Source organism: Populus alba, chromosome 19 (genome assembly GCF_005239225.2).
Source record: "Populus alba chromosome 19, ASM523922v2, whole genome shotgun sequence".
Lineage (NCBI taxonomy): Eukaryota > Viridiplantae > Streptophyta > Magnoliopsida > Malpighiales > Salicaceae > Populus > Populus alba.
In genome coordinates, this window is record NC_133302.1 from 17,246,306 (window position 1) to 17,271,022 (window position 24,717).

At 35.9% G+C, this 24,717-nt stretch overlaps 1 long non-coding RNA gene across 1 annotated transcript; it reads right to left on the reverse strand.

Moving 5' to 3' along the window:
- Positions 1-20,673: 20,673 nt before the first annotated feature.
- LOC118028000 (uncharacterized) lies at positions 20,674-24,019 on the reverse strand. Its single transcript, XR_004683941.2, has 3 exons — positions 23,899-24,019; positions 22,468-22,524; positions 20,674-20,776 (listed from the first exon to the last, which is right to left on the reverse strand). It is a non-coding gene; the product is annotated as an uncharacterized lncRNA (long non-coding RNA).
- Between the last annotated feature and the right edge of the window lie 698 nt (positions 24,020-24,717).

The following is a 24,717-nucleotide window of genomic DNA, read 5'->3' on the forward strand; positions in this document are numbered from 1 at the left end:
AAATACTAGCATGCAAGAAAACCTGGTAGACAATGGCAAACAGCATGGGTTTGAGTTAGAATCCTAAACACTGAATCATGAAATACCACCATGAAAGGGAATTCCTATTATTCTCTTTGAAGGGGAATGGGTTTGAGGTGGGATTCTTTAAGGGATCATAAAAGCAGGCTGTTAAAGATTTGCTTCTCCTATATCAGTGTCTAATTTGTGTAGGAACCAACTCGAATCAGAGCAGTGTTTGTGGGCAGAGAATGTGAGAACTGGTAGAAAACAATTCCTCCTGACCAAAAACGCAGAGAACATCTACATCTTGATGAAGTCCAATGAGCATAGGTTTCTGCTAATGAAATTTGTGAGTGGGGTGAGGTTCCTGAAGTTGTATATATCTATACTGAAACAAATACAGTTCCCTTCACTTTGGCTAATTATACAGATTTGGATTGGCTGCAATATAATCCAGCATGAGGCCAATCATGGAGGTTTAGTGTTGCATGACCTAATTTTTATACACATCTATATAGTGTATCTGATTATTCAATAAAAAAAAAATTTCTAGATCAAATATATGTAGTCGTGAGATATAAATGTGCCATGTTGTAAACTCTACATTCAATGAAATAACCACATCCAGATATACTGATAATTTATGTAAACATGGCTCTATTTATGACATAGCATTGCATTATGAGAAAGTTTATATCATGTTCCAATATGGAGGAAACATACCTGTGTGTATGATTTGTTAGAGTCTAGCTGAGCTGCAGAAAGTTTTGAACTAAACACAGACAAGTATTTCTGTTTGAAGTTCTCACATGCTGTTCTCAAATATTGAGTACTGAAGGATGTGGATGACATGTCATGATTATTGTTGCCCTTTTTATTACCAACTGAGCAATTTTCTGATAGGTCCAGTGAATTCCCAGCATCAATGGTGAAATCTGAATCTTCACCACTGGCTTTTTATTTCTTTGCATCATTTAGATCACATGTTTCAGATTTGTTTATCTTGGAAGCCTTTTCAGAGTTTCCATACAACTGTTGTCCATTAGATGGGACTTCTGTTGAGTGGTCCATAACCAATGCAAGTATATCAGCAAGGTTGTGATGGATGTGAATATTCAATAAAGGATCTAGGCGGAAATCTTCACGGTGTTCTTGAGATAGCGCCAGCGCCATGTTGTACAAGGTTTGCTCAAGTTTTGCTATCCCCGCAAGGGCATTTAAAGCAACAACTAACTTCCTCAATGCTTCCTCCCCTTCTATCTTCATCTTACCTACAAGAACCTATAGAAGGTCTCTATGAATAAAAAAAATGAAGGAAAAAAAACAACCACTAAAAATTGTTGGAAATTTGATGAACTTGTGGACCCATTTGACACCTATTGCTTTCTTGTTTTCTGGTGGATGAGTCAGCTTCCAAGTATCATTCTTCTCAATGGCATGTATTTCTTCATCCATTGCTTTTATCCATTTCTTTTCTGTGATAGCTTCATCGAAGCTTAGTGGGTCACTATCTGTAAAGAAACAAAACATAGTTGTATCTTCCATGACCTGAGTGGTATCGTACAACTCTTCAAGATTCCTCATCCTTCTTGGTCCTTCTTATGAGGATGCTGATGGTGGTATTGATGATGATGCTCCTAGTGTGTTCCTCCTGTTGAATACAGGGAATTTGTGTACCGGACTTTGTGATTCAGCTGCTGGTATAAACACCAGACTTTGTGGTTCAGCTACTGGCACAATCAGTTCTTCTGCAGGTATAATTGGTTCTTCTGCAAGTACTGTTGGTACTTCTTCACCTTCAAGGATCAAATCAGTGTTGATCCATCTGACTGCTTCTTGATCATCATTCCATGCCCAAGATTTATCTTCTTCAAAGATAACATCTTTACTCATAATCACCTTCTTCGTGATGGGACTATACAGCTTGTATCCCATCCTTCTTTCTCCATATCCGACAAAGATGCATTTCTCGCTTTTATCATCGAGCTTTCTCCTTCTTGCATCTGGGATCTTTGCATATGCCACACAACCAAAGACTCGTAGATGAGTAACACTTGGTTTGTGACCACTCCATGCTTCTTCTGGAATGACTCCTTGCAAACTTCTGGTTGGGCAGCGATTCAGTAGATACACTGCACATGATACAACTTCAGCCCAGTATTGCTTGGGCAACTTCTTTGCTTTGAGCAGACTTCTTGCCATGTCAAGAATCGTGTGATTCTTCCTTTCTGCTACACCATTTAGCTGTGGTGTATAAGCTAGTGTTGTCTGATGTTTGATGCCTTGTTGTGTACAAAAGGCTTCAAAGTCGTTTGCTGTATATTCTCCACCTTGATCAGATCTCACGGTTCTGATCATATAGCCACTTTGCTTCTCCACAATTGCTTTAAAATCTTTAAAACAATTGAATACTTCTGACTTCCTCTTCAGAAAGTATATCCACGTCTTTCTACTAAAATCATCAATAAAAGTGAGGAAGTACCTATTTTGTCCAGCCGACATAGGTGTAATTGGGCCACACACATCTGTGTGTACTAACTCCAGTGGCCTCTTTGCTCTCCAGTTGACTTCTTTGGCAAAACTGGATTTGTGATGTTTGCTGAGGACACAACTCTCACAGACTTCATCTGGATGATCAATGTGAGGCAAACCTTTGACCATCTTCTTGCTTGCTAGCATCTTCAGACTTGTGAAATTCAGATGTCCAAGCCTCAGGTGCCAAAGCCATTCTTCACTGTTGGTGATGGCACTCAAACACCTTGCTGCATCATACTGGATGTTCAAAGGAAACATCCTATTCTTGGATATTTTCATATAGGCCATTAATCTCCAATTGTTGTCTCTAATTGTCAGATGACAATTCTTCGAGTAAAAAGTATATTCTCTCTCCAAAAGTTGACCTAAGCTGATAAGGTTCTGCTTTATGGCTGGGACATAATACACATTGGCGATGTAGCTGGAATCGTCATTCTTCAACTTAATTGAGATGCTGCCTTTACCTTTGAATGGAACCTTTGTGGTATCTCCAAAAGTAACTAGACCTTGCTTGGTCTCATCTAGATCACCAAATAACTCTCGGTAGCCGCACATGTGATTGCTGGCTCCAGTATCTAGATACCATATATCTTCCTGTTTCTCGCCAAGTTCTTGTTGGACAAGAAATGCAGATGCTTCTCTGTCATCCTTCTCTGCATAGTTGGCTTGCTCACGTATCTCTAACGGAGCTTTTCTTCTGATTCAGTGCTATAGTGCCCAAATTGATTACAACTATAACATTGGATATTCCTCTTGTCACGGTTATTGTAACCGCCTCCTCTTCCTCTAGGAGTGAATGCTTGTTGTCCTCGACCTCCTCTGGTGGTGTTTCTGCCACCTCTTCCTCTAAAGCTTGTATTCCAAGATCCTCTTCCTTGGAATTGCTGAAATCCTCCTTTGGATTGTTGACTTCTTGCTTGAGTGGTATATCCACTTGTTGAAGTCTCCCCTTGCTCATATCTGTCCTTGAGAGACAGCTTTGCTTGTAAGGCATGTTCGATGGCCTTATCTCCATTTCGCTTTACAATCTTCTGCTCATGAGCTTGCAAAGAACTCATAAGTTCATCAACTGTCAACTTGTCCACTTCCTTGGACTCTTCAATGGCGACAACAACAAAATCAAATTTTAGATCTAGGGATCTCAAAATTTTTTCAGTAATTCGAGAGTCGATGATGGCTTCTCCATTTCTCCTCATCTGATTGACTATCACCATAATCCTTGTGTGATAATCAGAAATAGACTCCGAGGACTTCATTTGCAATAGTTCGAATTCACCTCGCAAAGATTGAAGACGAATCTTCTTGATTCTGTCAGCACCTTTGTATTTTTGTCGGAGAGCCTCCCATATGTCTTTTGATGTTTCAACGGAAGCTATTATCTCTGTCGCACCCTAAAAAAATCCAATTGCGGGTTCGACTGGCGATTTTTCTTTTGTTTTTGCTTGATTTGGTTCTTTGGAGTCGCCACCTAGTATTTTGGTCACTAGGAACCCTAACTGGTCTTTCAGAGATTCTAAGGCAAGGGACTGGTTGCGTGAAGGGAAGGTATTAGCACCCCTAGTACGCCCTACCTAAGGTAAGCTGCTTGGTGTTTGGTTTGCTCTATAATTGCTATGGTGTTGGTGTTTTCTAATCCCATCAATTTTCCTAGGTTTGATTCAAATAAAATTTATTTGGATAGAAATCCAAGGAGATTCCATGTGCTTTGAAAGCTCATTTTTCCCTTAGTATATCAAGAGTTTGCGACTCGTAAATCGCAAGGAAATGGAAAAAATTAGAAATCTAAAACTCATCTTGCCTTAGTATTTCATACTTTCACGGCTCGTAAACTGTGGAGTAAAAAAAAATTGAACTTTTGAAATGTCCTCGATTATAATCAAGGCTTCTTTCAAGAATGTGTGCGGATTTATTACTCCCAATAATATTTTGGATATTCGTCCTTTAAGGATTTCTTTATCCAAACATTAGCGGTGAATAATAAATGAATTTCCTCCCCCAAAATAAGATTTTTATAGTTTTTGGAATATTGGCCAATACCCTTTGGAGTTTTACAAACATGTTGTAAAATCCAGAAAATGCAAGAAAATAATTTGTGTTTAAGAAATCTATGCGAAAACACACTTTCAAAGCTTCCAATATTTTTTATATAAAAAAAGAACATTCAAAACATGTTAGAGTATTGGCCGTATGCAACACGCAAGAAAACATTTTAAAAAAAAACATTTTTTTTTATGAAACCGGGTATTTTAATACTGAATTTGTATTTCCACATTATAAAAACACAAACCAATATTAAGTCATTTTTAAAAAAAATGTGCGAAAAAATTAAAAATATTTTTAAGGAATTTTTTAGAATTTTTTGAAAGCAAAAACATTTTTTATCTTTGAAAATCTTGGATGTCTTGACGAAAACCGGGTATTTTAAATACTGAATTTGTATCTCCAGTGTATAAAAATACAAACCCCTATAAAAAAAAATATATATATATAAAAAGAAAACAACAATATTTTTTAGACTTTTCAGATTTTGTTTTTTTAAAAATATATATATACATGCATAATATAATATAATAATATAATATAATTTATAAATATATTAATATATTAAGTGGACTGGGCCGACCCAACTAACTGGGCCAGACCCAACCCCAAAAGTCGTTGGGCCGAACTCTGCCCAAAAGAGATTGGGCCGATCTCGGCCCAATAACTAATCTACCTCGGTCTGGGCCGAACCCAGCCTAGACCGCCGGATTGGGCCAGAATCCCTCTGGCCCATCCCACCTAGTTCTGGGCCAAAAACCATCTGGCCCAGAGAAGAAGAAAAACACGGGGGGGGGGGGGGAATTATTTCACCCCCGCCTCCTGCATGCAGAACGATTATGCATGCAGGAAACAACTTCTACAAGCTTCGGGGACAAAAAAATGCGCATGGGGGAAAATGAAGCGTACCTGGCGCAACGGAGACGACGACTTGCTGGTGGTGCTGCGGTGAAGGCGGGGGCAGCGTCTTAGCTCACGAACGACGACTCCTCATGGCGATTTCCAAACAATCCGGCGACGTCCTCTCGATTTGTTTGTTGTGTTTTCGTTTTCTAATTTCCCTCCCGGCTTCAAACTTTCACTCTTCTCTTGGTTTTTTGGGTTTTCGGTGGCTCTCTCTCTTCTGTTGGGTTGTTTCTCTCTCTTCCTCTCTCTCTTTGTTTTTTAGTTTTGTTTGGGGTTCCTCTTCTTTTTCTTTCTGTTTTTTTTTTTCGGTCCTTTTTTGTTACTCTGTCTCTTCTCTATTTATAGGGATACCAGGGCATGGCTTTATCATGGCCGCATGGGGAGTGGGGCACGCTGGTCGGTCGGTCGGTTGGCGTCGCTACCAAGGCGTGTTTCCCTCGGTTTCGGCGGTGCGGCGGGTGGTCGGTCATAGCACGCGAGGAGAGAGGCGGGAACAAAACCCCGGTTTTCCTCTTCCCTGCTGCGCATATGGGGGGAAGAAGAAAGGCACCGTTTGGTCTTTCTCTTTTTTTCTTTTTTTTTTCTTTTAAAATGTATGAAACAGCGTCGTTTTGGAGAAAACGCGTCGTTTCATTCAAATGTGGCGCCAAAAACACGCCAATGTTCAAATCAGCCCCACAATTATTTTTGTTCCTTTCAATTGCGTCCCTGCCAATTTCGGTCCCCGCCCCCATAGTTGGCCGTGTTTTCCACTTTGGTCCTTGGCCTCTGATTTATGCAATTTAGCCCTCAATTGATCAATAAACTTCCAATTTCTTCAATTAGGCCCCTGAATCAATTCCAAACAGCCCCCTCTATCTTTGCGCCTTTTCCAAATTGGTCCCTGGTTTCAGATTTTCACAATTAAGCCCCTAATTGGTCATTAAACTTCAATATTTATGCAATCAAGCCCCTGATTTGACCCAAATAAAATCCTAAAAAATATATTTTGGCCCCAAAACTTAAATTTCTTCTAAGTAAAACTCAAATTGACTTAAAAATCAATTTTCCTTGCAATCAAATCCTCTATAAATCCAATTAAAAATCCAATTAAGTCCATAAACATCCAAATTTGGGCTTTTCTCCTCAAAATTTAAATTTTTCTTCTAAACAGGGCCCTCATCCTTCAAGAATATACTGTCAAAAATCCAATCTTTGTATTTTTATACTCCTTGACCAATTTTCTGACCATTTTCTGAGTGCTTCTGCCTTTATTTTTCTAACCTCCTTTGGCTATTTATTTTATTTTTATTTTTGTGGGGACCCGAAAATGGGTTACAACAATCTTGAATGTATCTTCATCAAGACCTTGATAGATGATGGTCTTTGCTTTGTTGTCTTTCTTTCTATTGACTTTGAGGGCTTGCTTTTGTGCCTCTTGTAAAGCATCTTCTGCTTCTTTAGACTCTGGTTCATCATAACCAGTTTGTACAATATCCAAACACTCTTGTGACCCAAGGAATGCCTTCAATCTGATGCACCAACTATCATAGTTGTCTTTGGTCAGCTTCGGGATGAGTGTATGTGTACCTTCTATTGTCATTTTGCTCTTTTAATGACTATATCGCCTTCTGGGAGAAGAATTTGGCCAAACGGACACTGTAGATCGATCCAGAATGGTCCAAATCATTGGGAACCGGTCTGACTTTGTTGAAATCGGGTCAGAAAATGGGTGAACCGGTCAAAAAACCAATTCTGTACGGCGGGCGGTTCGCTGGGTTGAACCGAGAATATTTTGGGGAATATTCGGGGAATATTCTCTCCGCGCGCTGTCGGCTGGAAAGCGGCTCGGCTCGGCGTAAACGGCTCGGCGCGGCTCCAATATGGCGCGTGTGGACGGCACTCGTCATCTACCTCTGGCGCGCGTGGGCGATCTGGGCAGAATCTTCAGGCGGTGCGTGAGGCTCACCGCGGTCTTCGATCAGGCTGATTCTTATGGCAGTGAGTTCGTATTGAGGAGCTCTACACTGTGGAATGATCAAAACTTGTTTTTGACAACTTTGAAAATTCGGATATACCCCAAAACACTTCTGTTTTCTGACGAACGAGGCTCTGATACCAATTGTTGGTGGGAGAAACCACTGGTGGTGCCTTTGAAACACTCAGAGGGGATAAAACACAAGGTTTTATTAAAAAATCCGAAGCTTACAATTAATTAACACAAAAGCTTAACAATACACGCCCTCTCTCTCTCTTTCTCTTTCTAGTGTTTCTCTCAATTCTCTCCACACAAATAAACACAAGCTGGGCACTCTATTTATACACGAATTCAAAAACTAGAAAATTCAACCTTCAAGTGTGAAGGCGGCTGGTGGCTGTGGCAGCAGGTGGCTGGTCGGTTGGTGGCAGCTGTGGCTGCAAGTGGTGGTTGCCTTCCTTGACCTTCTAGATTGAGTTTAGATTCAACACTTATAACATCAATCCACCACCTAGAATCTTAGAAGTCCATGTAAGTCATCAAGTTTACGTTGTATAGGAGTCATTTCAGTGGCAGCTGCAGCATTACTCTTCACCATTTGTGCAAACCCTCCACCAAGCAAAATATTCTTGTTAGAATAGTTGGGGTACCTACAACAATATGGCAAGTAGTCATATACTCGGTCCAGAGAGCACAACTCTTACCTACCAAGAGCACACCCCCCCCCCCCCCCCAAAATCCTTGAAGAAAGTTCAAATCTTTAAAACTTCAATAGACTATTAAAAAACGAATTCAATCTAGCAATACCATAACAGACATCGATGCAAAATACCGTTTGTAAGACATGTTTAACAACAAAACTTCAACCACAACTGCAAGCTACAGATAAAATTTTTGTAGAAAAATATAATCTAAGCTCTAAAACATTTGTGCAAATTCACCCCATTCTAAAACACACAAGCAGCAAATATTGAGAAAAAATAAAGGTCACTTTATCAAAAAACAACAACTACAGAGTTTGTAAGAACCTCTTCTGGAATCTCAGGATGTGCCTATCGCCTTCATGGCTATCAGAGTCATGCGAGAGGTCCTCTTTAAGCACATCATATGTTGTCAATACAATGTCAGCATTGACAAGTTGACCAATATCTACTACAAATGTATTTGGAAGAGATTTATCTCGTACGCCTTCATACACATAAGTTCTTAAGGAACCTGGACGTGTATGCCTAAAAAAGGATAACAATTACCTAGTCAGTCCTACAATCTTGCTGCATCAGGAAAAAAAATGTACAAGACCACAATTCAATAAATTTCTAAATGAAAATGAAATTTTCCGCATCAAAAATTCACTCCATATGCAGTAGGTAACAGATTCTTGAGTCTTCACCTAAAAGAAGTGAACACTTTATAAAATACAGAACACGCAGCCCATAGCTATCAATTTAGATTCCAATATTGAAATTTTGTGAATCCAGACATTGTAAATACACAATTTTGTGAACCTGGACGTGTATGCCTAAAAAAGGATAACAATCTTGCTGCATCAGAAACAAAAATGTACAAGACCACAATTCAATAAATTTCTAAATGAAAATGAAATTTTCCGCATCAAATATTCACTCCATATGCAGTAGGTAACAGATTCTTGAGTCTTCACCTAAAAGAAGTTAACTGTTTATAAAATACAGAACTCGCAGCCCATAGCTATCAATTTAGATTCCAATATTGAATCAGATGTTAATACACAAGTTTGTGAATCTAGACATTGTAAAGTTTGTCTACTAATATGACTTAAATGTGCACTTATGCACTTGAAAGCAAAAACACACACAGAGGTTAGACTACCATAGGGACAGAGTTAAATCTTTTGTTTAAAATTTAAAAAATCTCCTAACTACAGCTCATGACCAGCACTGGATTTACATGTCTCAGTAAGTCTGTAGCTAATAGATATTGAAGTTCTATTTTATCATGGTGAAAAATGATCGCTTGCATTGTCAATGTGATTAGTAAAGCCTGAGATTTCAATTCCATGGCATGTCACATATCAGCAACTCCCGTATGACATTCTCATAAGGATCTTCTGTAAAGTCACAACCATTGACAGTACGTTTGCAAACCATGTAGAGAGATTCTTTTAGACCCTGATTTTTCCTTCTCTTCATGCCTGTCTCCAAGAGGTCTTAAGAAATACATTGGAAGAGTTGGATAAACATTATTAAGAAATACCTAATAATAAAATCATACAAAAACATCTCTTCGAAGTGGCCTATCAAATCTTCTCTAAAAGAATTGGCATTGCGTGTGTCCTTGAGTTGTTGCTGGGACTGCATTTTATAGTGGGTTACTATTAAATTTTAAAAAAAATATTAAGAATATAGAAAATATTTTAAGCCCTTTGACTTTGATAGTCATACTAGACTTAAGTGACTTGGGTTTGGTGGCAATGCAAGACTACTTTTTTATAATTTATTTTTTATTCTAAACAAAAATGTTAATTTTTTTTATTTTTATAAAAAAATATTTAAATTATCCTTGCAGTATTCTAAACAAAAATCCTAATTAATTTTTTTTATATACATTTAAGCTATAGAAATGTTAATTAATTTTTTAAATTTTTTTAAATTTTTTATTTAAAAAACTATTTTTATTTTTTATATTAATGTAATTTATTTATTTTTATTTGATTTGATTTTATTTATTTTATTTATTTTTCTACTTTTATTCAATGTATTTTTTTTCAAAAAATACATTGAATGGTATTATTGAAGCTTCAATCCTGCCCATCATGGTTGAATGGTAGCCTTTATCGATAGTCTATGTCTCCTTGTATTGGGAATGAGGACAAATATATATCACAATTAGCTCTGTTTAGCTTCAGTAGGCAAAAAACTCATCATTAGAAAATTCAACATCAAGTTGGAAATTTATTGGTTGGTAGAGTGGATCTTGCTGCTATCTTGTCCTTTGGGAATGAGGGCAATTACCAATAGACTGTTATCGTGTTCTTTGGGTTTGAATTTTCTAATGAAATGATGGAAATTCATTGGATGGTAGAGTGGGTCTTGCTGCTACCTTCTAACAGCTGATGATTTTGCCTACTGAAGTTTTTTGGAACTGTTTTGGTGTGAATTTCGGAAGCACTCTGACCCCATAGTCTTTGTCTCGTTACCATGTGTTATGTTGTGTTCTGACATGGCCTCAGATTGGTATTAGCTGCTGTTTCGTGTGCGTGTGTTTGTGTATCCATTTGATCAACATATTAAACTTCGACTATACATTACTGCCCTTAACACCACTGAATTGACCCTGTGCTCAAAACTTTTGTATGAATCTAAGTTTTTGATGTTGATGTTGCTACCCAATTTTTGATCCATGTTTTTGATATATTTTCAAAAAATTTAAAATTTGAGAAAAACCAAGAAAATCCAAAAAATATGTTTTTAATATATTTTCGTCATTTTAGTATTTTCAACGTCGTCTAAAAAAGAATTTAAATTGTTAAAAGATTTTCAAACACGTTCGACTTTTCACGTGTCATTTTTAAATCATTGATTTTCCGCATTTGAGTTGACGTTGATATTGCTCGTTTTCAAAAAATACAAAAAACATAAAAAAAATCAAAATTTACAAAAAGAAAGAAGTTGAGGGACCAAGTTGAAAAATCTAGCAAAAGTTTTCCTATAAATACCATGCTAAACTGATTTTTGAAGGGGGTAATTTTGACAACATCTGAAAAAAATACAAAAAAACCCTAACCTAAACCCATACACAGCCGCCCCTTTTCCTAAAAAAAAAAAAAAAAGAGTCGTTTCCCCCCTTTTCTTCTCATCATCACTGCAGGCCGCTCCCCCCTCCAGAAGCTATTAATTTTCATCTGCCTAAGACCGGCCATCCGGCGGCCAATATCCTCTCCCCCTCAAACGGTGGTTTCCTTTTCCTTCTCCGGCTCCCCTGCGAACCAGCCCCCTCCCCTGATTTGATTTTTTTTCCCTTCTCACAGCCGACCCCCAATAGCCCCCGCTGCTCACCATCTTCTTCCTCTCTCTCTCGCCGGCCAGCCTTCCACAGCAGCACCCGATCTCCTCAGCACCGCCACCGATCTCCCCACAACTGAAGAACCCAGCGACGAGAAGCAGCTCCACCGAACCGGAGATCCACCACCAGCTTGGGGGACGCCGTCTGACCTTCCCAGCAGGAATCCCCTTCACCGGTTTCTTCCATCGAAGAACCCAGCTCGCCCGGACCGCATCGGAGCCTCCAGCAGCAGCTCTTTGGACACACGCCGGCCATCCGAAGCAGAGGAGAAGGTGATGAAATCCTTCACAACAGAAGCAGCGCCGGAGGAGGAGAGAACTGAAATGATTTGAAAACCGTAACCAAAAAGACCAAAAAAAAACAGATCTGAAAAACAAAGAAAAAGAATTAAAATCGACTGCTGTGTTGTTCCCCTTTTTTTGTTCTGCAGGTCATCGCCGGCGTTGGGAGGCTGAGAAGAAGCCGACCCCCCCTGTTGCTGCGTTTTCTCATGGAGGCGCGTGAACCCACGCGCCGCCAGTGGTTGTGGCGCGTGGGAAGACGTGCCGCCACTGATTCTCTGCACCAGAAGCCTCCCAGCACTGTTCCCGTGCACTGTTCCTGCATGTTCTAGAAGCCTTAGGATGTTTTAGGGGTTGTTTAGTAATTTTAGAATTGTTTAATGTAATTTTTGTTTAGTTTTGAGTTTTTGTAATTTGTATTTTTGTAAATATGGATGTAAAAGAATAGAAAAGAAAAGAAAGAGAATAATAATAAAAAAAGGGTTGTGTGTGTTGGTGTATTTTTTATTTATTTATTTTGTATTTGTATTTGTATTTGTATTGTGGATGTAAAAGAAAAGAAAAAGAAAAGAAAATAGTGAAAGTGTATGTGTGTGCTTGTATTTTGTTTTATTTATTTGTATATATTTTAATGATAAAATTGCAAATATATTAAAGAAGAATTTAATTTTTTGATTGGATCACGGTTAAGAATTATTAACTTATACGTAAGTGATATTTCTAATTTCTGATGAAAAGACAATTATTAAAACTTCTTTAACACGTCAAAGCCACGAAGCAGCTTACCTCAGGTAGGGTGCGTTAGGGGTGCTAATACCTTTCCTAACCACAATCAGTTCTTTACCCGCGCATCTCTGACAAGACCAGTACATCCGGTTTCCTAGTAGCCCGAAATCAATTACTAGGTGGCGACTCCAACGAACCAAATTCAAAACAAATACAACGAGAAAATCGCCAGCCGATGCCGCGCGCTGATTTTTTTTTGGGGTGCGACAGTTGAGATTAGAGATATCAGGTTTAGACTATTCTGAATTAAAGAGCAATAATCTATGCATAAAACATAGAACAAAAAGAAAAGAAACACTCTGGAATTATGATTTATGCATTCATAATAACTTAATATCTTATTCATTCACAACAAAATATTTTCTCTGTGTAGTGGTTAATTTTTTTTTTTTTTTTAAGATAGTTACAGATATCTAATATATTTACACATAATAAATTTTTCATAGTGGTGGTGAAAGCTTGTAACAAGTTTTTCATGTTCCAATTCAACCTGATACATTTTTTCTTAGCTGAACTTGAGCCTGTGATAGAAGTTACATACTCTACAAAAAAAGGGAGCACAAAAAAGCTTTAGTGTATTCTTTTCAGGCATTAGAATGGCATCCTTTCTTAATCTATGCTTTTAATAATTTTGCTGTAATTTGTCATTACATGTGATTAGCTATACCATAATATACCATAGAAAGAAAAAGGATTGAGAGAAGAAAGTAAAATTTGCTAGCAATTGGATAAACACCCCCCCCCCAATCTAGAGATGTTTCGTGTATGTCGAGTTTGCATTACATGTCGTTTGTTTGTTTATCACAATTTTTTGTTTCATTATTAGTAGCTTCTTGTGGAAAGTTTTTTGGCAAACTTCCTTTTCAAAAGCTTTAAAATCAGACAAGTTTTCTGTTTGTGACCGGTGAAGTTTCTTCACAGCAACCACATGTTCTGATGGCATCAATGCTTTATAAACAGTTCCATATCCTCCTTCACCAATGCAGTAGTTGAAGTTGAATTCCTCTGTTGCTTCAACGATATTCTCATACAACTTCTTCCCATCATGGCCCAATATCGTGGATGTGTTTTGATCTTGTTTATTTTCTGGCTCAGCGTTTCTCTTCCTAGCTCTTTTTCAGAGAATGTATAAAGCTCCAATCACAACAAACACTAAAAGCAAGCTTCCTAAAAGAGGGAATACAATCAAAACCCCAAGTTTTTTGCTTTTTCTCTTAACAGTTTTGCTGCTTCTTGGAAGATTGCACGGCTTTTGACCACTAGCGTTGCCACACATACCTATATTATCCCTTAATGCCTCAAATGAAGCGTTGTGGAAGGCTTTGATATCGGGAATGGGGCCTTGTAGGTTATTGAATGATATATCCATAGTTGTTAAGCTTAACATGTCTTTGAAAGTGCTCGGAATCTGTCCAGAAAGCATGTTGTGAGAGACATTCAGAGTTTCCAATATTTGCAGTTGCCCAAGTTGCCTCGGTATCTCTCGAGTCAGGAAATTGCAGCTAAGATCAAGATCTCGAAGAGAAAGTAGAAAGCCTATCTAACCTGGAATGCTTTCTCTAAATTTATTACCGCTGAGGTTCAGAAACAATAAATTATTGTTGAATTATGATTTATGCATTCATAATAACTTAATATCTTATTCATTTGCAACAAAAATATTTTCTCTGTGTAGATGTTAAAAAATATATATTTTAAGATAATTACAGATATCTAACATATTTACACATAATAAATTTTTTCATAGTGGTGGTGAAAGCTTGTAAAAAGTTTTTCATGTTCGAATTCAACCTGATCCATTTTTTCTTAGCTGAACTTGAGCCTGTGATAGAAGTTACATACTCCACAAAAAAAGGGAGCACAAAAAAGCTTTAGTGTATTCTTTCCAGGCATTAGAATGGCATCCTTTCTTAATCTATGCTTTTAATAATTTTGCTGTAATTTGTCATTACATGTGATTAGCTATACCATAATATACCATAGAAAGAAAAAGGATTGAGAGAAAAATGTAAAATTTACTAGCAATTGGATAAACACCCCCCCCCCCCAATCTAGAGATGTTTCGTGTATGTCGAGTTTGCATTACATGTCGTTTGTTTGTTTTTCACAATTTTTTGTTTCATTATTAGTAGCTTCTTGTGGAAAGTTTTTTGGTCAATGGTGCACAGTTGTTTTTAATCTGATTGTCTGCTTGCCCATATAAAATAGAAATGCTCTTGTTTCACTTTTTTTAACTGCTGATTTAAACCTGAGAAATTGTTTATCAAACATTATTGTTGATTATGTGTAGGCTAAGTTAAATATCTCAACTCCTACAAATGCGCTTTCTGTACTCCAACAAAAAGAAAATGTTTTTGTAAACTATGTTTTGTCCATAGTGTTGTCTCTTTTCCTCAATTTATGAACATGAAAGCTTAAAGTTTTAATTGTTTCTTTTCCAGCTATTTGATTGGATTAAAAAGACCTTTTTCGAGAAAGCAAACACTGAAGAGAAGTGAAGAAGAATCAACTTTCTGGTAACAGCTTTCTGATTTCTTCTTTCAGGTTGCTGAGAAAAACCATGAACAAAGTCGATATGAATAATGTTGTTTAATTTTGTACTTTATTGATGAGTCCTTGTTGGCATTATTCATGACAATGATTTGAGAATTAAACGCTTTTGTTTCTTGTTATATGAACTTTGGCTTGTCCCCCCTCCCCCCCGGCAACATATGCATTGCTTTCAGTTTCTAAATTGCTGTGTGATCAAAGGTAAGTAGAGTTAAATCTCTCTAAATATGCCAAAAGGAAATGAGACGGCAAGTACCTCTTGAATCGGAATATAATTAAGAATATAAAAAATGTTTTAAGCCATTTAAATTTGATAGTTTGATAGTTATGCTAGACTTAAACAACTTGGATCTGGTAGCAATGCAAGACTATAATTTTTTTAATCCTAGAAGTCCTAAGAAATACATAGGAGGACTTGGAGAAACATTTCATCCAGTATAAGCACTTGAATAATCTGGAATGCGACGTGGTATGCCTACAAGTCTTTAAGAAATACGTAGGAGGTGGTCGTCAGATTTAGCCCCAAAAAAAGTGATCCCGCATGGATTCTTTCTAACATTTCAGGGCGTGTCCGAACGAAAGATTTGCAATAAAATCATACAAAAACAGCTCGCATGGAAAGTATCTAATGGGAATGTGTGGTGCCATGTAGAGCAGTTACTTATTCGAGCAAGGGCAGGGGAGAAATTCTAATTAATTTTTTTATAATTTTTTTAGTTTTTATTAAAAAAATTTAAACTATCCTTCAAATATCCTAAATAGAAATACTAATTACATTTTTATATATTTTTTTTATAAAAAAACATTTAAACTATACTTGAAGTATCCTAAATAAATTTTTTATATATATTTTTTCTATTTTTTTTATAAAAAAATTTAAACTATCCTTGAATAAATCTAAATATAAATCTTAATTAATTTTTTTTAATAAATGTTTTTGTTTCTTATAAAAAAAAAACATTTAAACTACCCTTGAAGTATCCTAAACCGAAATGCTAATTAATTTTTTTATATTTTTTTTTTTGTTTTTTTATAGGAAAAAAATTTAAACTATCCTTAAAGTATTTTAAATAGAAATGATAATTAATGTTTTTTATAAATATTTTTTATTTTTGTAAAAGACATTTAAACTATATTTTAAGTATCTTAAAAAGAAATCCTAATTAATTTGTTTTGTAATTATTTTTATTTGTTATAAAAAAATATTTAAACTACCATTCAAGTACCTTAAACCAAATGCAAATTAATTTTTTTTATAATTTTTTTGTATTTTTTATTTAAAAAAACATTTAGGCTATCCTTGAAGTATCTTAAACAAAAATTCTAATTAATATTTTTATTAAAAAAAAACATTTAAACTACCATTGAAGTATCTTAAACAAAAAATTCTAATTAATTTTTTTTTATAAATGTCCTTTATTTTTTTCTAAAAAAAACATTTAAACTACCCTTGAAGTATCATAAACAGAAAATGCTAATTAATTTTTTTATATAATTTTTTCTATAAAAAATATTAAAACTATCATTGAATTATCATAAATAACTTTTTTTATAAATGTTTTCTACTTTTTATATATAAAAAAAACATTTAAACTACCTCTCAAGTATCCTAAACAGAAATGCTAATTAATTTTTTTATATATTTTTAAAAATATTTAAAATAGACTTGAAGTATTCTAAATAAGTTTTTTTTTATAAAAAAATTTTAAACTATCCTTGAAGTATCCTAAACAGAAATTATAATTATTTTTTTATAATTTTTTTTTATTTTTTTTATAAAAAAACATTTAAACTATCCTTTAAATATTCTAAAAAGAAATTCTGAGTATTTTTTTCTTGGGTCTCGGCGACGACTAGCCTCCTCCTACTCCTCCAGTGCTGCCTTTATTTTAGATTTAATGTATTTGAATGTATTTTTATATTTATTTAATTTATTTATTTTATATTTGATTTGATTTTATATTATTTTATTTATTTTTCTACTTTTATTCAATGTATTTTTTTTAAAAAAATACGTTGAGTGGTATTATTGAAACTTCAATCATGCTTGTCATGGTTGAATGGTAGCCTTTATTGATAGTTTGGGAATGAGGGTACTTTTATCTATAAGATTCCACAATGAAAGTTTCACAATAGACTGTTTCGTGTTCTTTGGGTTTGAATTTTGTAATGAAATGATAGAAATTCATTTCATTAGAAAATTCAACATCAAGTTAGAAATTCGTTGGTTGGTAGAGTAGGTCATGTTGCTACATTCTTACAGTTGATTATTTTGCCTACTGAAGCTCTTGTTTGTTTTTTCTTTTATTCATAATATTCTCAAACCCTTCATGCAAAGAAAAACAAATTCTAACGCATAAAACAGTAATGATTACAAAATCCTATATTAGAATCCTATTCTGATAGATACATGAGTAACTGTAATGATTACAACATCCTATATTAGAATCCTATTCTATAATATACCCCCTTAAGCTTAGGGTGGGGGATCAACCCGAAGCTTGAATCGAAAAGCAGTAAAGGATGCAAAAGGAAGCGGTTTAGTGAAGACATCGGCAAGTTGATCCCGAGAGGGAACAAAACAAATCTGAATTTCTTTCTTGGCAACACGGTCACGGACAAAGTGATAATCCACTTCAACATGCTTAGTGCGAGCATGGAAGATAGGATTTGCTGAGAGATAGGTAGCACCAAGATTATCACACCAAATGGTAGGGGCAGAGACTAAGGGAACCTGTAAATTTGTTAACAAGTATTGAAGCCAAATGACTTTAGTGGTACCATCAGCAAGGGCTTATACTCAGTCTCAGTAGAGGAGCGAGCAACAGTGCGTTGCTTGTCGTATTTCCAAGAAATCAGCGTCTGACCAAAAAAGACAAGATAGTCGCCCGTAGACTTCCGATTATCAATACTACCAGCCCAATCTGCATCTGTAAAGCCATGTAGAGCAAAAGAGGAGCTTCGAGTGATATGGAAACCATAAGATGTCGTACCTTTAAGATAACGTAAAATACGTTTGACAGCGGCCCAATGAGAATCTGTAGGAGCATGCATAAACTGACAGACTCTATTAACAGCAAAGCATATATTTGGACGGGTGAAGGTAAGATATTGAAGAGCACCCACGATTTGACGAAATCATGTAGAATCAAAGAATGAATGATCTGGTAATAAAATGACTTTCGAAGGGGAGACTGGAGTATCAACTAGTTTGTAGGAAGTCATACCAACTCAGGTGAGGATGTCAAGAATATATTTATGTTGACGCAGCATTAAACTCATACCGGTAGACTGAACTTCAACACCCAGAAAGTAGTGAACAACACCTAAGTCACGAAGCTTGAACTCAAAGCTGAGTAACTGTATAAGGTGATGGAGCATAGCAGAGTTGCTACCCGTGAGCAGAATATCATCAACATACACTAGGAGATAAAAGATATTAGTACCATCAGATAATATAAACAGGGAGGTGTCGACCTTGGAAGCTCGGAAACCGATGGAGAGCAAAAAATCACTTAAACGAGTGTACCATGCTCTCGGTGCATGTTTCAAACCATACAATGATTTGTGCAATCTGCACACATGAGATGGAAGAGAAGAGTCAACAAAACCTGGAGGCTGTTTCATGTAGACCTCTTTAATAAGAACACAATTGAGGGAGGCATTATGAATATCAAGCTGATGAATCTTCCAATTTCGTGAAATCAAGATAGAGAAAACCAATCGGATAGTGGCCTGCTTAATAACTGGACTGAAGGTTTCAGAATAATCAATATCTTCCTGCTGGGTAAAACCTTTAGCAACAAGGCGCGCTTTATGGCACTCAATACTACCATCAACACGACGTTTGATCCGATATACCCATCTACTGCCAACAACGTTCATCGAAGGATAAAATGGAACCAAAGACCAAGTGCAATTTTTGCGTAAAACGACGATCTCATCACACATAGCATTATGCCAAACTACATACCGGTCAGCATCAGAGAATGCAAAAGGCTCAGAAGAGGGAGAATACAGTACCCGTGTGGAGGTAGAAGTAGCGGCAGCGAAAGCAACCACATTAGCTGTCTTCGGCTGCCGCAGTTTAAGAGTCATAAGATGTCTGCTGTGTGCTGGTGGAGACGCAGGGGAAGACGGTTGTAGTGAGGAGACTTGTGGCAGCTGATAAGAAGACAAATCAACCATAAGTTGTAGATCAGCGGGAGAGGATGATAAAGAAGCAGCCTCAAGCACAGGACTATCAGCAGAGAAAGGGCTGGAAGTAGAGACTGAAGCTGCAGGAGTGCTGGCCAGGGAGGGCGAAGGAGAGGAGGGACTAGAAAGTGCCCCAAGACCATAAGGAGAGGAGACCAATTGACAATCTGAACCTGCATCATAAGGGTTAGATAAACAAGCATGGGATGATGACCAAGGGATGGGTGGAGGCTGTGGTCAGGTGGCTATTTGGAGTGGCAAAGCGGAGTGTTGTGGGTTGTTTGGGTAGCTAGTGAAAGTGGGTGGCGGTGGGTGGTTTAGCAAATTTGGGAGGGTGATAGTAGCGGGTGGGGTGGGGGTTGTGGTGGAGACCTTTGCAATCTGTTCAGAATTATCAAATGGAAACACATGTTCATGGAAGCGGACATGACGAGAAATATAAATACGGTGAGATGCAATGTCAAGACATCGATAACCAAGATGCGAGGAACTATATCCAAAAAACACACATGGAGAGGAACGAAAATCCAATTTATGATTATTATATGGACGCAGAAAAGGAAAACAGAGACACCCAAAGGTACGCAAAAAATGATAATCAGGAGACCATTGAAATAAACAATCAAAATGGAGAGAGCGATGGGCAAGAATAGGAGTAGGCATGTGATTTAATAAGATAAACAGAGGTTTCAAAAGCATAATTCCAGAATCGAAAAGGTGCTTTACATTGCCCTAAAAGAGTAAGACTTGTTTCCACAATATGCCTATGATGACGCTCACTGTTCCATTTTGTTCATGAGTGTGGGGACAAATCAGACGATAATGAATACCAATGGTCTGAAAAAACGTGGATAGTTTTCGGTATTCACCGCCCCAATCAGTTTGAACAGATTTTATTTTTAATGAAAATTGACGTTCGACAAGAGTCTGAAATTGATGAAAAACAGAGAAAACATCAGACTTGGCAACGAGAGGATAATACCATACATATTTTGTAACAACCCCGATTTCCCACATCCTTTTTAGCGATACATTAGAAATTTTCAGGTAAATTTTTTTTTTTTTTTTTTATATACCGGTTCCACCCCAAATTTCTACTAAAATTTTGGCAGAGTCTCCTCTATAATAGGAGGTCCCAAGTTATCGACAAAACCATATTACACTTCCAATTTTAAATTCACACATCCTGATCAATCATCCTGGATCTCAATCCAACTCAACATCATCAACACAGCACCTGTTATTCAATAAACGTCATATAATGTAATTCAAGTTAAAGATTCGATTTCCAACTCTAAACATGCATGGTTAAATAGGTACTTAAAGTTACAAACATTAAATTAAAGTCATACATTCAAATTTACAAAATTAATATACATTTCAAGTTTTAGGATATAAGACTCTTAATTTACAAATAATTACATGGTCAAAAGCAAAAGGTAACTAAACCAATATCATTCCGGACGCGACCTTGATAGACCTGAAAATACAAAATTAACGTGTACACATAAATATGAAAAAGGTAGTAACAAACAATAACAATGATAGGTAAAAATCTTCACTTTTGAGACATAAAATTAGGTATAAACCTCTTTTACAACATGCATTTTCAATCTATTACCAATATCCATCTAATATCCTTTCCCATTTGTTGAGAATAATTTCATCTTGAAAATCTCAACACAACTTAATGATTTTCGAACACCATCTCCTTATAAATCAATCCTCTCTTTATACCAAGACATTTCTCTCTTGATATCATTAGCTTATCTCATTCCTTTGGAATAACTAATTACTATTTTCCCTTTTATTTTCTAGAAAGTAATCGCCGACACTAATAAATCTCATTAGTATCATTAGTCTTTTAATATTGGGATAGACTAATCACTTACATTCACGTACCGATATTAACACAACCGATTAGTATCATTAACTATTCTTTTCTGGAGCATCAAATCTTATTCATATCTGATTTACCATCAAAGTTGTCGATGTCAAGAACCCTTGACACTGTCAGCCTCCTTACCTGGAGTAGCTAATCACACCAGAAATGGTTACCGATACCAATGTAACCCATTGATATCATTAACTATTCTCAACCCAGAATAGTTAATAAACCTATCTTTTTCACTGAACCAGGAGTAACCATGCCGATGTTAGTAATCTTTACTAACATCATTAGTCACCCAATTGCTCGGGATCGACTAATCAATTTAAGAAATGCCGGCACCAATGAAACCTCATTGATACCATTAGCAATCCAAACCCGAATTGCTAATCAATGTTGTCTGAAATGCCGATACCAATGAAACCTCATTGATACCATTAGCTATCCAAACCCGGATAGCTAATCAATGTCACCCTAAATGCCGGTACCAATGAAACCTCATTGATACCATTAGCTATCCAAACCCGAATAGCTAATCAATGTCACCCTAATTGCCGGTACCAATGAAACCTCATTGATACCATTAGCTATCCAAACCCGGATAGCTAATCAATGTCACTTGAAATTTCCATTCGTATCAATCCCCCTTTTTTTCTTTTCTTCTTCTTCTTTTTGTTTTGTTCTTTTTTTCTTTTAATATCATATGCATTATAATAACTGTTGCTAAGCATCATTCCCACACAAACTTAGTTATCAACACTACGACCATAATGACATAATTAATTCGATACATAACAACACACGCAAGTCACTCCTATTCGTTCAAACATTATCCTAACCAATAGAGGTATATTGTTGCACATAAGGTACTCTTACTCATTTCAATATCATCGAAGCAATAAAACAATAAATTCTAAAATTTACCAATAAGTTTACTCAACTTAAAAAGACAAGGTGCGATACACGTGCTTCCTTCACATAAATTATTTAAACACAACGCATCATTAGTATACATATATAAATCGAGCATCAATAATTTAATCATAATATACCATTAATTTATCACCCTAAAGTCGGTACACTTCATTTTTGTTATTATACATCTAACTCAGCAGTCAGTACAGTAGTGCCACTAACTCTATTCAAACCAGCTAGTCCACTATATTTTTCCTTGACATAAAACATTCACAATTACACAAGCACAAGTACATTTATAGAAAATACCATTTATTTAACTCTAACAAGTATTGTAAAAACAAAAGTTTGAGGTGTAAGACACCTACCTCATGCTTTAACTCGCGCAAAAGTCCCATGCTATTGAACAGATTTTGCAATCTCTCCTGTATCATAAAGATACATATCAAATGTGGCTCCACCATAATTGAAAATTCCATTCTAAAATTCATTTAAATTTAGAATCGCATGACACATGCATTCGCATATTTATTTATTTATTTCCTTTCTTTTCATGACTTGTTTTTCCAGGGCTGAATATCTTTAAACATGCTAACAATCTTATTTTATTTTATTTTATTTTATTTTTGTCTACACAATCCATCATGTACAGACTTAGTAACATCACACCCTTGCATTTATTCATAGCATTGAAACTAATTCATTTTCCTTATCAAACCAACTCTTGGCCGAGTGACCTTATTTTTTATTTTTATTTTCATAATGAGTTTTTCAATTCTTTTTCATAAGTCCACTTTACTTCATCTTAAGTAAATTTAACAACATATTTTCATCATAATTCCATGTACGCCTTAAATTTAACCTTTTTCCTCCCCTTTTATTATTCATTTTGGACAACGTTAAAATTCCATAAAATGAAATTTTCCTCACATTAATCTATTATTTCAAACATACACAATTCATTTGGCATTCAACAACCACAATCCCATAAAAATCCCCATAACATTAGGTCAAATAAACTCAAGTTCAAGATTTCCATTTTTGGTTGGATTCCATATTATGATGAAGAATTTGTATCTTTTTAAAAATTCTTCCAATGACACTCTACCTAATTTTCTTTATACAAATATATGCATCCATACCTAATTTTCATAGAAAATGAATCAAAGTCTTATCTCCTTATTTCTTCTTCATTTGGCCGAATGCCTTTATTCATGATGAGGGATGATTCCCTTTTTAATTATTCCAGATACGTTTACCAATTCATTCATATTATTCTAACCTCATTCAACTCAAATTCCATAGCAATTAAAACAATTAAGGCTCATCCTCTCATTTATATGTGTAGGCCAAATCTTTGCATTAAATAGAGGATAAAGTTTTCTTCAAGTTTTCTTTCAATTACCACTAGACCCAATCCTTTTTAATGCCTAAAAACATATATCCATTAATCAACAAACTCAATGTCCTTCATCCAAATTTCAAAACTTCCCTAACACATTTTTACAACACAATTAATCTATAACAACACTAAAACAAGAACACATTTAACCATTACATCTTACATAAACTCTACACCCACACAAATTCTAATTTCATCAAAACATGTAATTAAATCAAGCTTCCTAAATGTTTTACTAAGACTAGCAATAGATTCAAATAGCAAACAACTCATCCACCTTCGATTATTTCCTTGAATCCAACGGTCAGAATATATATCATTGTGTTGTGTACAATATATCTCAAATCAGAATAATCCAACGGTTGATCTCCATAGATCTGAATAAAACCGAACTAACCTGAAAATGGACGAGCTACTGTTCAACACCAACCAAACCTTTCCAGAGAGTGAGTTTCCGATCTCCACCGTCCAGAATGAAGGCCACATCTAGGCGCACACATATCCAAAAATAGGCACGATCCAACGTGAAGAGAGAAAATCGGCCGGCGACCAAACTGCCCTGCAGGTATATTTCCCTTTTTGTTTTCCAGGACCCTTCCGATGATGATTGCTGCTCCAATGGATTATGTTCCTTCAAATCTCTCCGGTCAGGTTAATAGAGGCGTGTGAGAAGAAAAATATATCCAAAAATCAACATGATCCAACGTGGATTCCAGAGATATGGCCACCGAAGCATTATGGGTTCATCCAAATCCTGCACCTCTCTCTATAACCGAATTCTCTATTGTCTTCTCAACCCCTTTTCGTTTTTCTTTCTCTTTTTTTTTTTTTTTTCTTATTTAATCTGGTGGCCTTTTGCTGTTTTTTTAAAGGCACCATTGTTTTCCTAATTACATTTATGTCCCTCATTATGTATTTATATATTATTTCTTTTCTCTTTTTTTTTTTTTATGGAAACCATCCGGATTGTTTCTGTTTAAATCATTAGTCTTTACCAAACTCCTATTGGGATAATATCTTTCACCAATGTAGGAAAACATATTAATAGACTTCATGCAAAATTTCATCCCAATCCGACGATTGGCTTGAGAGCTCTGCTTTCTAATGTAAAATTGTCAGTTTATGACTTTTCATCAACTATCCAAATTTTTTGTTCAATCTTCACATAAAATAATATCAATTATCCTTCTAAACCTTTAAGGTCATTTTATTATTT